This window comes from Taurulus bubalis (assembly GCF_910589615.1).
Source record: "Taurulus bubalis genome assembly, chromosome: 17".
Lineage (NCBI taxonomy): Eukaryota > Metazoa > Chordata > Actinopteri > Perciformes > Cottidae > Taurulus > Taurulus bubalis.
Window position 1 is genome coordinate 9,062,411 of NC_136605.1, and position 12,129 is coordinate 9,074,539.

At 44.1% G+C, this 12,129-nt stretch overlaps 1 protein-coding gene across 1 annotated transcript in view; it reads left to right on the top strand.

Annotated features, from left to right (window-relative positions):
• The window catches only part of znf385c (zinc finger protein 385C), a gene marked incomplete at both ends in the record, with an annotated part of 71,286 nt that overhangs the window by 39,451 nt on the left and 19,706 nt on the right, over window positions 1-12,129 (top strand). The gene's annotated exons all lie outside the window — the stretch shown is intronic.

A 12,129-nucleotide genomic window follows, 5' to 3' on the forward strand; every position in this document is an offset into this window, starting at 1 on the left:
TGTGTCATGCCTAAAGTAACAAAGAGCATGCAATGAGAAAGAAATGTAAAGCATTTTATGTTCATTATTTACACCCAAAATTTATGGATTTTGCTGCTGTCTTAAAATATTATTTAAAGTCATATCATACTGTGAGTCATGATGATGTAAAACCAGCTGAGTTAATTCCACTAACTCAAGCTAACACGTTCAATGATATAAGACCAATGTCTGCTGGGAAGTCTCCTACTATGCTAATTATGTTTCTTTAGAAACTTAATTTACTGAAGAGAACATTCACTAATCTCATCATTTCAAAGTCCCACGCGTTCAATTAGATCAACTCTATTATCATTAAGTGAATAACAAAATGTTCGTTGGTTCCTCTAAATATATAGTTTTACAGTTTGGTGTTTCAAAACCTAAAAATCTACTCAACAGTCTGCTTCCCTCTGGTGACCCCTGACAAATGGAGAGTTTAGGCAGTGTTGCAAAGTGAAGCGGTAATGTTATAGTGCTACATTAAAATCATGTTCCAGATGATTTCATGTGAGAGGAAAAGGTTTCTCTCAGCAGCACACACTGTGGTACTAATGCTGGAACCACGACATCCATGCAGCTCCAACAGCAGCAGTCCAAGGTTAACAAGACAGACTTCTGTTGGATCAGAACTCCACACAACAAGGGTTTAATCTAGTCCGTGCGCACTTTACAGTCCTGCCCACTGTGCGGGTGTTCGTCCATCCCAAATGACCTCAGCGCTTATTTTCAGTCTTTTCATTGGATCGTCTCCACTGTGCTCTCCGGCGATAAGTAGCAATGCTTTGACGCTTGAGGACACTTCAGCGCCTTTCAATCGAGATTAATCTGTCTTTGAGATCTGCCAAGGTCTCTGTGGATGCACAGCTGAGAGAACGAGAGAGAGAGAAAGAGAAGACGGTTATAGAGACGGGCCATTTGTACCTGCTGTCTCGGAGATGTGGTTCCATTCCCGCTCTACAACCAGAGGGGACAGCTCACTATATCATTCAGCCGTTTGTTATTTTTGTCTAAAGCAGTAGATGGCCGAAGGGGAGAAATTTCTGTCTCTTTCCCCGGTTGCCTGAAGGTGAAGCCCATGCATCATACAGACAGTGTGTGTTTGCTTTGAATGCATTCTTGTGTGTGTGTGTGTGTGTGTGTGTGTGTCCATGCAGATGTCCACATCAATACGTGTGAATAAAGGGGAGGCCTATCAGGTGTCAGAGACTATTGTTCAGGCTGAGTGAACCAGATTGAATTCCTGATTCAGTTTGGTATTTCTTTCGTGTTAAGCTAAACAAACCAGACGGGTTTGCCTGTGTTTTTTTGACAACATCCGCTTATTTCCAGCCTCTACCCTCTTTGTCTGTCCGTCGCTGTTCCTTTGACTTTCAGCGGCGCTCCTCTTCTTTTCTTATCCGCCATACCTCTATTACATCTCATTTATGCTTGCATACTGATAATAGTGTTTTCATAGAGCAGAAAAGCGACTCAGTGTTGGACTTCGTGGTCCTCTCTGGGTGTTTACTGGGTCTGTGTGGCCACAGCGGCAGGAGATGCGTCTGGATTTCCCAGGCGTCCGCTGTGAATGGCAGTGATCCGTGTTTCTGCTGTTTCCGCGGCAGTTATTAAAAGCCAGGGGAAAGGTTACAGTAAATGCCACTCAGCCGATGTGCAGCTCAAGCTTGGCAGACCTCCTCAACTCCCCTGCCACCCTTGGTTTCACTCTAACATTTAGGGGGAATTCACCTTACTTGCTTTTTTTTACCCCTGCTTCAACCCCCATCAAAAAACCTTCCATGAAGCCATAACTAAAAGTCTGCTAAAGCTGTATTTCCTGCCACAGAATTAAAAGCAAAAGCATGAAAAAGCAAATGTAGCCCCAAGCCTAAACCGAGCACCTGAGTCTGACAAATTGGCAGTTTCCTCTGATTTCTCCCTCTCCTCCTCCACTTCTCCAGTACTGTCCCTCCGAGGTTTCCTCCCCTCCCCATCCCTCCTCACCTTCCCTTGTCACCACTTCTCCCAGACACCCTGGGCACTCATCACAGAGGTCACGCACCTGTCGCCTGCTGTAAACAGGAAATGAATAATTCAGGAGACGGCGCTGGTTGACTGCAACAGCTGATGGTCTCTCCGTGACGAGCAAAGATTCATCCCAAGGATTCGCATTATATTCCTGAGCCGGAATCACGCTAATGAGAAATGCTCTCTAGAGAGTCTGAGGACCCACTTGCAGCGAGACTACGTGTCCTTGACCTCTGTGGGTAATGAAGTTAGTTTGAAATGGCAGCCTGTAGTTGAACGAGGAACTTCCTCCACACAGACTGCTTTGCATTTTTTAGATTTGCAGACGGATCATGCTGATACAGTTGGACTCTTAACTGGACTAACTGTTAACAAAATAGCCTTTCCTCTCCTCTCCTCTCCTCTCCTCTCCTCTCCTCTCTCCTCCTCTCCTCTCGCGTAAGGAGCTGACCTATAACAGAAAGCCAGTTGTGTTTGAGAGAAATACCCAAGTAGCAGGTTGAGAGGCAGCAAGATGCCAGTTGGGGCTGCCGGCTAGCTGCAGTGATTGCTTTTCGCTCTTTATCGCCACACCAGCAGGTGTCCAAGACGCGCTGTACTGCGGCACTCTGAGGGAATTCACAATTATAACACCCGGGCCACACAACTCCCTTCGCCACTTCGACCCATCCCTCTGCGCTTCGTTTTCTCTTCACATCGAGGGAAATCCTGCTGACCAATAACAACTTGGGAATCCTGTGATGGCCTCACTCCTTCAAACACCTGCACAGGCTCTGATAAGAATCCTTATCTGCTCGGCCCCATGTCTCTCCTCTGCACCCAGGCAGAGCAGGAGGGCCTTACAGCTAGAGTGGAGGGTATATAGTAAAAAAACACCCTGGGTGGTCACATATTGTGTCTGGTGCGCCATTTTTGGAAGCACCACGAAGTAGGCAGCTGCAGAGCGACGTGCTAAATCATTTGCTGCGGTGAAGTTTTCCTATTTAAAGACGCCGGCTGCCTGGCTCGGGTGTGCCGCCTGCAGTACAATGTCTCGTATGTCGAATGATCCCTTCATGCCGTTCTCCCATCTCTGTAATTACTCATGAGGAATGAGAGGAGACATCTGCATGCCAGCACTGCGAGGAGAGGAGGAAGAAGATAACAAAGGGCAGAGCAGATTCTCACAAAGACTTTCCAATTTGCAGCTTGCAGCTGTTTCTCTTCAAAGAGCTTGTCGAGCGGCTCCGTCCTCTCAGCCTGAAAGTGGCTCACAATCCAAGTTTCTTAGCCGCCGCTGATTAGGGGCCAGCGTTTATCAAACGATGACACTTTTCCTCCTTTGTTAAAATGTGTTGACTGTGTCTGAGCCTGACTTCTTCTCCATTAACAGGTGTTTAGACGTCGGCGTGATAAGAAACTAGTCATTTGAGGCAGTTTTTCGCAGCTGTTTCTTTCTGCATCTGTCTTCATTGCACACGTTGTGCGTGTATGTACATACGTGTTGGAAACTGCGTGCATGTGATAGTTTGTGCATAATTGTGTTTGCTTGTTTCCCACCCATTGTTTTACCTTTGTTTAGTTGCACATGCTGTACACAGGATTGAAAACCCAATGAGTCTAATGGATCCACAAGGCATGGCACTGCAACCCGTAAATTAGGTCCCACAGATGTGCTTCTGTAGATTAATCTTCACGCTCCTGAGCAATTATTCTGTCGGTGACTCTGAGGCATGAGGTTGATTTAAAACTATTACAGTCCAGGTTGGGCAAAATTAGCTCTGTTAGTCTGATTGAGAGTGAGGGCATTTTAAAAAGAGCAACCAAGGGGTAATTGTTCTTCGATATTGGCATTGTCTTTGAGCCGACCTTTTCCCTGAGCGCGGTCATTTTGAGGGGGTAAATTATTTCAATAAATTGTCTCTCAGTTTTGCCTTCAGTCAACAAAGATGTTATATCTTGAAAGCACATTTGGCTAATTTTAATGATCTTTTAATTATCTTCCAGTTTTTTCTTGACGTGTTATCTCGACATTATGGAATATGAGCTAATTTATGCATTACCACTGTGCTAACCCTCACAGCTGAAGGACTTTCATTACCACAGTCGTATTCACGTGTCATAATTCTCATGTAACTGCCTTTCTGTTCCTCAAATAATATGAGAGCTGTCTTCCACTCCCCTGCTATGTGTTAAAAGGTAGAAAAGAAATTCATGGCCCTACAGCTAAGACTTAAAAAGAACAGGAAAGCTTTGCCTTTCAATAGCCAGTACACATTTCCATTAAGAGTTTTAAATGGCTCTAGACACACGCCTGAAAGCAGAATTCAAATTAGCTGATGAAAAGTCTCAAACGAGAACCCTGGAAAGACGGAATGAACGAGGAAAACAAATTCAGGTGGAATTAACAAAGATGATCAGCAGACCATTTGATGGAAAGAAAAAAAAGAGCCGCTCTATGAAGGCAATTTACTGGCTTGCAGCAAATACAGGAGCTCTTTTGCATGAACATTAATGTAATGATGCAAAAAGTAATGCACAATGCAATGCTCTCTGCAAGATGTTTTCTAGTGTCGTTTATATAAATAAATGGAATGTTCTCGCCTGCGATAAGAGTGTGAGTGTAAATGAATCATTACTTGGAAAGAGCCTTTCTCGTGTGTGTCTGTGTGTGTGTGTGTGTGTGTGTGTGTGTGTGTGTGTGTGTGTGTGTGTGTGTGTGTGTGTGTGTGTGTGTGTGTTGTGATACACTATTTGAAGAAATTCAAGAGAGGATATAGCCACTTTGTTCAGCCCAACTACAACTTCATTTTCGCTTCACATTCGTCACAGCCTCGTATAACCACCTTTTGTGTCTGAGCGATTTTGTTTTCATCTCCTGCTCCTCTCAACTCCTCAGCCGAGGAGTTAAAATTAGAAAGCAACCTCTGTCTTGTGTGCTTATTTTCTCCTGTACACCAATTCCCTCTCTCTCTCTCAGAGATCCTGCCAGCCCGGCCTGCCCACCACATCTAATCAATTTATAATGACCTGTCACAGTTGGCATGATGGCTGTGTGATGCTTGGTTGACCAGCCTGATATTTATTCATGTAAAAAACGATGTTGCACTTAATTCCACTTCCACAAATGACTCAATTTGTTGAGGAAATGAACCTCATCTGAGTTCCTGTCACTCCTGCAGAATTCCTGCAGCCCTGAGTTGTTGCATACGTGTGTGTGTGTGTGTGTGTGTGTATGGGCATGGATTCGGAATAAGTTTATTTGTGTTTTTACGCGCCACTGCAAGTTGGTTATGCTGGTTATCGTAATGAAAGGAAGATAATGCCAGTGTTGACTCTCTCAGACAGATGTTACAACTGTCATAGTTTTCTGGCTTTGATCATCTCCCACCTTTTCAACAGATTGTCATAAAAGTTAGTTTCTACCTAGAGGGAAAGGTCCGACAGCTGTCATTATCTTTGCAAAGCAAAAGAGAGGAGATTAAGAAATTGTGGGGGACTTATTAAAGCTGCTCACCCTAAGGCTTGAAAGCAAATAAAAAATTATTTTTCCGTATTTTTTTCTTCTTCTTCTTTCTTTGCCGTTTATCGTCACGTTGAAGTTCTGCGTACAGCTGCTGCTCCGGCAGAGCAATGGCTGGCCATCGGCGCCATCTGCATAGATTAATGTGTGTGATATTTCCCATCTCCTCCTCTTTTTTCCTGCGTAGCATCAGGACTAGCATCTTCGTCGCCTTACCCGTAGCCGTCTGCCTCGTAGGGCCTCGCAGTGGGGAAGCTGAGCAATTTGTTTCTGGGTGGCTCCGGGCTTATCGTCTCAGCTTGACAGATGGGCTTTGCCTGTGCTCAGGTTGGGTTCGGCAGCAACGCGCTGTTCGCTGCGTGCCTGACAGAAGTCATTATAGACACTGCCCGGGAGAAGAAGCATCTCTACGAGGTCCCTCTGCCATCGTCGCACTGCCGAAACTCACGGCTGAGCCAAACAATGTATAGACCCAAACATAGCGTTGACATTTCTTCTGTAGTTTGAGGTAAAATATTGAATTTGTTTAAATCTTAGCTTTTCATGTAAAATAGCATTCATTAATGCCAATGTGTTACATTATAACAGCAAGAAAAGAGACAGCAATGTCAGGGTCTTTTTGACCTCCCTCTCTCAGTGCACAGTACTTCCCATAATTGAATTTTAACCTTGTTGTTTATCAATGCGGGTAACAGGCAAAGGTTGATATCTTTCTCTGATGAGGAAGCATCACAGCTGAAGCCAGCGGCTGGATATTGATCTCTTTTAAACTTCAATGTCAGGTCATATTTGATTTATAAGCTGTAAACAAGCCTCTATATACTCGCATCCACGCTGTGACGGAGCGGCATGAGGGCTCTCCTGCATTCTTATCTCACTCCTTCTCATTGTGTCGTCTGTGATTAACAAAGCGCTAGAATGATTAGAAATTTACCCGACGCAGAAGGAGAGCAGAAGCCCGACTGAATAGAGGTGGGATTTTGGGGGTTGACTGAGAGATAACTCAGGGTCTGACTTTGTATAATTCTTCTAAAGCTGCATGTGAAAGAAAAGTTCTGAAGTCATCTTCCTTCGCAGAGAGCGCTCTATTTTCAGTCGGGGGGCAAACTGAGCTTAGCCTTGCATATAATCAGGCCACGTGCAGCAATCTGCCACCTGCAATCCTGGGAAAAGGAAGAGAAAGGAGGGCACAGCCACATATATTTCAGATTTTTTTTAAAGAGCAGATTATCTTCAAAAAGGGTCGCAGAAAGGAAGTTCTGAAATTAAATATATTGGTCACAAGAAAAATCCTCACAATGTTATACTGACTCCAGTATCTCGGCTGGAAATATCTCCGCCAACATTTTTATCATGTAGATTATTAGATTCCTGCAAATTCTTCTCCCCTCGCTCTGTTCTGCTCAAATATTCCTTGCACATATTTACCGAATAAACTGTATCTGTCTGCTGCACACACATCGGAATAAAAGCTGTCATGTGCAGTACACACAGTCATTGGCTTACACACCCCAGTACACAAAATAAAGTCACAGTGCAGCCAGCACGGCATGTTGAGTGACCCAGAAAAAAAAGAGCGAAAATATGATTTGATAAAACAACTTTAAAGGCTTGAAGGTAAGGAAACGAGAGAGGGAAAAGAGGGAGGGTATAATAAAAGGGCTCTTTGTGGAAATTTTAAATTGCATGCCATTAAGAATAGTTTATGTTTCTCTTCTGAAATAAAAAAAAGTGTCTTGCAGATAAAAAAAACTCCAAGAAGCTCATTTTGAATGCAAAAGCAGCTTCAGTAATGTATTTATTTGGCCACTTTCCAGGTTTGAGTCTCATTTTTAGAATAACTGCATGCATCATGATGAGAACTGCAGTTGTGGAGACACATAATTCTTTCCTGTTTCATGCATTTGAACCAATCAAATTGGCATAATTGGTGGCTGATTGAAGTTCTTTCATCATCTCTTTTTTCATATAATCAATCCTATAGCACCCTATTTTATTTAACTCAGGTCTGCAGATTATCATCATATTTTAGGGCGCGGTGGAGAAGTGAACTGAGGGAGGAATGGCTGGGGATGGAGATGAATAAAAAGCTGCAGTTTTTAATTAAACTGATTGTGCTTAATGTTCTCCCTCCATGCTATAATGGTTCCCACGGTGGCCCTCAAACCACCTCATGATCAAGCGGAAGCTAATTGGCTGTTAAGAGTCACTTTTCTCTCCCTCCCACTTTGTCTCTCTCTCTGTTTCTCAGTGGAGTACATTTGGACATCCAGAGGAAGTGCAATGTCATTTCATGCCCTCAAACGTCCGTAAGTCTCAAATACACCATGAGGCTAATTTACAATTTCCAGTCGCAACGTGTCTGAGGAAGCCATTTGTATGCATTGCATGTCTTGGGTTATTTCATACCTCGGTCAAAAAGAAGCCTCCTGTTGGTTGGGTTATTGTAACTAAAAGGCTCCCGTTCTATATTAATGTGTAGGGTTGTAGTTGCCGGCTCTTCCTGCTCTGTCAGATCCAGTCCCATCAGAGGCAGGGCAGCGGCTGCTGGGAAGTTGGCGGGGTGGCTGGGGGATGGGGAAACAGCGTGGCAACAGTGCGGCAGATGCACAATGTGCATCATCCTGTTATGACTCTCGACTGTGTGTGTCAGAGCTCGAGTGTCTACACATTTGGTACTGGCACATGAGGACTCTGCTAAACATCATCAAAAAGAGAGGTGTGTTCTTGGCAACTGACAAAAGAATCATCCACATGGTGCAGGGTAATTATGCTCGCATTATGCCTGCACTTAGTGCTCATCATTTCACCGGTCAGCAATTTTCCATGCAAATTTCTCTGTTCACCATATTCAAGTTTAGATGTGTAGATATTCATTATCACAGCTGGATAATCGGATCGGAGGCCTGATGGCGAAGGTCTATCTGACAATCCAACTGTTACTCAGCAGGCAGGCACTCGCGGCTGAGCAGCAGAGAGTTGGTGAATAATGTCTTTTGCAGAAATCAACAGCTTTTAACCCGGCAATCCCACAATCACTTTACCAAGAAGAAAAAAACACAAAACTAGATGACAAAGCCAACTCCTCCACTGGTGTATTATTTAAAAACCGCACAAAGGATTTCAACATGCTTACGTTACTTTACTTCAACACAGCAGCCTTTTGTCTTTTTATACAAACAGTACAGCCGAAGTCATGCGTGTCCTCAGGGATCCACAAGGGCGCATCGCTAGCAGCAGTACGGTGTCCTGGTTTTTTCAGTGATGTTTCCTTCTCGGTGCGACACAAATGACGATAAAGAGACTTATGTCATACTGGCGTCTACAAATATTGAAACTAGGTGATGAGAAATAAGTTGACGCAATTCTTTTTTGGTGAAAAAATGAATTACTGGAAAATATTTTATACTTATGTTGATCCAACCAATCGCAACCTTCTCTCAAAGTGGACTTGTCTGTTCCGGTTGCAAAAAGTCTGATTGTATACAAGTCTATGAGAAAATGACCCTACTTCTCTCTTGATTTATTACCTCAGTAAACATTGTATACATGAGTGTATCTTCAATACAGCATGACGCTCATGAAGTAAATCAATTAGAGTAAAATAGGTCATAAAGCAGAGTATGCTTTAGGGCACGACTACGTTGTGATTGACAGGTTGCTGCGACGGCATTGTCCGATCTGGGAGTGTCTTGTGTTTCAGTCTCATAACTTTAACCCTTTAAAAGTGTGTTTTCAGTTTGTGAAAGATAATTGTAACATTTTGGCCACCTAAAAATGAATTTTTCAAAGCTGTAGTCCACAAACCAGCGGGTGACCTTACAGTGACCATGTCCACTTTGTTTAGTCCATGCTTGAGCGTAAATATATGTTGTATTGGGGCTCTTGCTCAAACGAACTAGTCTTTTTTTGGAGGTCTCGAAATGGCCGTTTTAAGCAAGATCATACGAAGCGAAATTGTGGTGCATCTTTTGAGAGGCTATAACAGTCCGAGGGAAAAAGTGGAGATCAACTCTACCAACCTCAACCCTGCTGTGCCAGCATCTATCCCACATAATTACACTGGGCCACAAATAGAAAGGCAGTTTTCTCTCCACCCGACTCTCCTTTTCTCCTTCCTGTGCCGCTCAGCAGCACTTTGCAGGGATACGCAAAGCACGGGGGCAGGGCGTAGGTATTTAGATGTGAGAAAAGGCAATTTGTCAGAAACCTAAGGGAGCACTAGAGTGATGACAAGAGAATTACAGTAGAAGGCCTCAATGTTGAATGGCTAATTCTGTGAGAGTAGAAGAGTAATGAGGAAGGAAGGCTCAGTATGTTTGCTTGTGCACGATGGAATCCATTATTTTCTCATATGTGCAAGAAGAAAATAATTCTGTGGCTCGGATGTACCACACAAACATCCGAGTAGATGCGATGTGACGGTGGCTGTTGTGTAACAAAGCCCAGTGAGTCATGAGAGGGAGGAATGCGTTGTTGTGATGGTTGGAGGAGGAGGAGGATGATGATGAGGAGGAGGAGGCCTGCCTGGGGACAGACTGGCGGAGACTGGCGGAGGCAGTCGCATCCGTTAGCAAATTCATCTGGGAGAGAGAAAGAGGCCGGACATTTGGTTTCAGGCCTTGCCTCAACTGCCAGTGGTTGTCTGGACCTCGGACCACAACTGAGGCGTAAATAAACCTGAGCCTCGACGCAGAAGGTCAGAAAGAGCATATGTGCACATAACGACATACGCATACATATGTTCAGACACACATTAAATGAGTGGAAAATGACGCAGTGTGTGAGAAGGAGGCTATCAGGGGCTGCAAGCTGAAATAAGCCTTCCTCCTTGCTCGTACACGCACAAAAACACACTGAAAATCACTAAAAATGTGCTCGAAAAATGCATGTTGCTTTGCTTTAAAGTGTACTCCTGCTGGAATCACACGCAATATGTGCCGTGCATGTTATGTGACTTCCTATTGACTTCTTTCTTGCCCCGGGAGCTATTTGTTTTCAAAGGTGCGTAGGTAGGTAGTTCTCTTTGTATGCGTTTGTGTGTGTGCGTGTGATACTGGTCTAGTACATACAAGAAAAGCATACACACACACACACACACACATACACGCCTTCACTCGCTGTCGTACATGCTTGGATTCGGGCTGTGCTTCCGTTATCATCCAAAAAGGCAAACAGCCAGCACCTGATTTAATAAGCTGCCGAGGGAGTCACAGAGAGGTGGGGAAGAACTATCAGCTGATAACCGTCCTCCCTGCAAGCCCAGCTTTTCCTCTGATAGCGCTGCCAAGAGAAGACTCGGCTTCTCCTCGTTTTCTCTGCGAATGTGTATGTGTGCTGAGTGTGTGAGCGATCTCCCGCCGGCTGCTGCCCACGTGTCTGGAGGCTGCCTGCGTCCAACCTTTGCTGCATCTCTCTGGGTGTCAGACAAACAGCAGAGGAGAGCCACACATAGCAAAGGCTTTAGCCCGGCACGGAGGAGCATATGCTCAGCGCTCCAGTCTTTTAGCCTAACCACCCACCAACCACATACACCAATCCTGCCAAGCCATGGGCCAGACTACTGACACATTTCTCCATCCATCACTCTGTTCTGTGCTTCACACAGAACATACAGCAGCAAAAAAACAGGTTGAGATAGTAGATGTGTGTGTATAGTGCACTTGGTTTTCATGGTGGAGACAGCAGACCTATAATTAAAGTTGGCTTTTTATTTAAACAGGGTCTTTTCTTAACCTTAAAGGAGACATAGCATGCCAATTTGCAGGTCTATACTTGTATTTTGGGTTTGTACTGGAACATGTTTACATGCTTTAATGTTCAAAAAACTGTATTTTTCTCATACAGTCTATCCCTGTATTCACCCTCTTTTCTGAAATGCTCTGTTTAAGTGTCTGTCTCTGTAAGCCTCCCTCCCAAAAAAAAAAAGCCCAGTCTGCTCTGATTGGCTTTTGCAAGAAATATTGTGCTATTTTGCAAAGGTAGTTCTCAAGTCAACAGGGTTTAGATTAGTAAATTAACTTCTGTCTATTTGAGTTCCATGTGCAACACGACTGGCCAAGACTCGGTGTTGAATTCTGTCTTTTCTCATAGTGATAACAAAAAGTAGCATCATTCATGATAAACTCAGCTATGAATATGTTATCAATTATCACAGACAAGTGTTTCTGTCTTTTTTTTATCTCACCATCTGTCTCTGAAATCTTACACATCTCCCTCCCCTTTTCTGACAAGAAGCTCTTTTTGTTCGGCCGCTGTTTTTCTGTATTTCTAAGCCGTTAGTATTATTGTAAAGTCAGTGATTGCTTTTTTTGACTGTGGTGTGCGTTAAGTCAAGTATCGAGTACTACCACCTCACGGTGTTGGAGGGGGGCTCACATGATAGGCATACGTTGGTGTGGCCACGGTGACCCGCAGCTGACACTGATGATTGATCCTGGCGCTGGGATAAGTGCCTGTGCACCGGTGAGCACACTGGTCCACTGAAACGCAGCCAAGCGGAAAATTAGAAATCTCTTCATCCCTGGTCCATTTGAAATCCGATATCTCCCATCTTCCCCCTCGCACAGGCACCTTTCCTTTGCCAATAAATCAGTAAT